The sequence below is a fragment of the Bison bison genome, unplaced genomic scaffold (assembly GCF_000754665.1).
Source record: "Bison bison bison isolate TAMUID 2011002044 unplaced genomic scaffold, Bison_UMD1.0 scf7180017845510, whole genome shotgun sequence".
NCBI lineage: Eukaryota > Metazoa > Chordata > Mammalia > Artiodactyla > Bovidae > Bison > Bison bison.
The window spans coordinates 1-1691 of record NW_011476083.1 but is presented as its reverse complement, the minus strand read 5'-3'; the positions used below and the strand labels follow the sequence as shown (position 1 = coordinate 1691).

General features: G+C 63.1%; 1 long non-coding RNA gene across 2 annotated transcripts; it reads right to left on the bottom strand.

Moving 5' to 3' along the window:
- Positions 1-105: 105 nt before the first annotated feature.
- On the bottom strand, positions 106-1685 carry LOC104985252. Of its 2 annotated transcripts, XR_824870.1 has the most exons (3): positions 833-1685; positions 419-524; positions 106-331 (listed from the first exon to the last, which is right to left on the bottom strand). It is a non-coding gene; the product is annotated as an uncharacterized LOC104985252 (long non-coding RNA). The 2 variants fall into 2 exon arrangements; XR_824869.1 differs by having other exon boundaries at positions 419-1685.
- Positions 1686-1691: the final 6 nt, after the last annotated feature.

The following is a 1691-nucleotide window of genomic DNA, read 5'->3' as shown; positions in this document are numbered from 1 at the left end:
GCCCTGTTCCAGACACATGTAAGCATGGGTGTGCACACAGCTCACGCGTGTGCTTTCCAGCCTGCCCCTTGCCCCCGCCCCAGTACAACTCAGCCAGACCCTAACTACAAACAACCCCCAAGCTTTATTATAAACAGGCTACGGCTCCCCAGCAAAGGCACAGACAGACAGTGGCCAGAGTGGCGCCGGGCAGAGGGCCCCAGGCCCTCAGAGTCCCCGTGCAGCTGGGCACAGGGCCCGGTTGAGGCAGGCCTGGCAGCGTGGGCGGATGGGCAGGCAAGTCTGCTGGCCGAAGCCCACCAGCAGGCCGTTGATTTCGCTCCACAGTTCCCTGTGGGGGTGGGAGTCATCAGTGTGGAGGGAGGGAGGGAGCCCACCTGAGGGAGCCCACCCCAGCCCACCATGGGGGTGGGCACACCTGGGCAGCCACTCCTCCAGAGCCCTTCGGGTTTCCTCTGGGGACTTAGTTGCCTTCTTGGTCCACCTGAGTCGGTTGGCGATTCTGTGCACATGTGTGTCCACTGCTGCTTGGAAACGGGGCAGGGTGAGCACTCGGCAGGCTTACTGGGCCAGACTGCCTATCCCTGCCCCTGGCTCCCAATGTGGGTGGGTGGGGGGTCCCCGTGGCCCCTCCCCTGACCCCCCCAGCTTCTGAGGAGAGCCCAGAACTGCACAGGCCTGACAGAGGGTTGCCTGGGCCTGTGGCTGGGCAGGGGCTGGAGCCAGACCCAGAGGTCTTGGCCTTCTACACAGGGTGCAGGCAGCAGTGCCTCCTGGCACTGGCCGTGGGTGCCAGGCTGGATGGCAGCAACTCAGCCCGCAGAGACATCACCTGCCACTGCACCGTCAGGGATGGAGCGGCAAGCGCGGCCAGGACAGCTGCAGCTGTCGTCCACCTGGCCGCAGCCCCTGCTCCCCTGATCGGCCACCGGGGGCTGGGCCGGAACACCTGCTCGGTGAGGCCTCCTCCCCGTGTCGTGTCTGCCCAAGAGAAAGCAAGAAAGTGTGTTCCTGCAGCAGCTCACATTTCTGCTGCTGCTGCTGCTAAGTCGCTTCAGTCGTGTCCAACTCTGTGTGGCCCCAGAGACGGCAGCCCCCCAGGCTCCCCCGTCCCTGGGATTCTCCAGGCAAGAACACTGGAGTGGGTTGCCATTTCCTTCTCCAATGCATGAAAGTGAAAAGTGAAAGTGAAGTCGCTCAGTTGTGTCCGACTCCTAGGGACCCCATGGACTGCAGTCTACCAGGCTCCTCCATCCATGGGATTTGCCAGGCAAGAGTACTCTCTGCTGATAGCTGCCTGGAAAAAGGCTCAGCCCTCCCCCAACAGCTGTGACAGGCATCCCGGGGACTCAGGGAGAGCAGGTAAATGGAGAAGTTACACCCTGGGGTCACCAAGGCTCAGCTTCTTTCTCTGTAACATGGAGGTAACCACTCCCTTAAGTTACCCAGGGCTGCACCACACTGTGAGCCCCTGGGGGGGCTGGTCTGCACCTTTGGGCCGCTAACGGGAGCAAATGATTCCCCCGCTTTGTGGCCCAGTTCAGAGAGGCCAAGTGCCTCGCCCAGGGTCACCTGGCTAGGAGGGTGCACTGCCCCCGCCAGGGTCACCCTGCAGCTGGCCGGGTCCACAGACAACCGCGAAGCACACAGTTCTCACACTCTGCCGGTCCAGCTGAGGGCGGGCCCTCCCC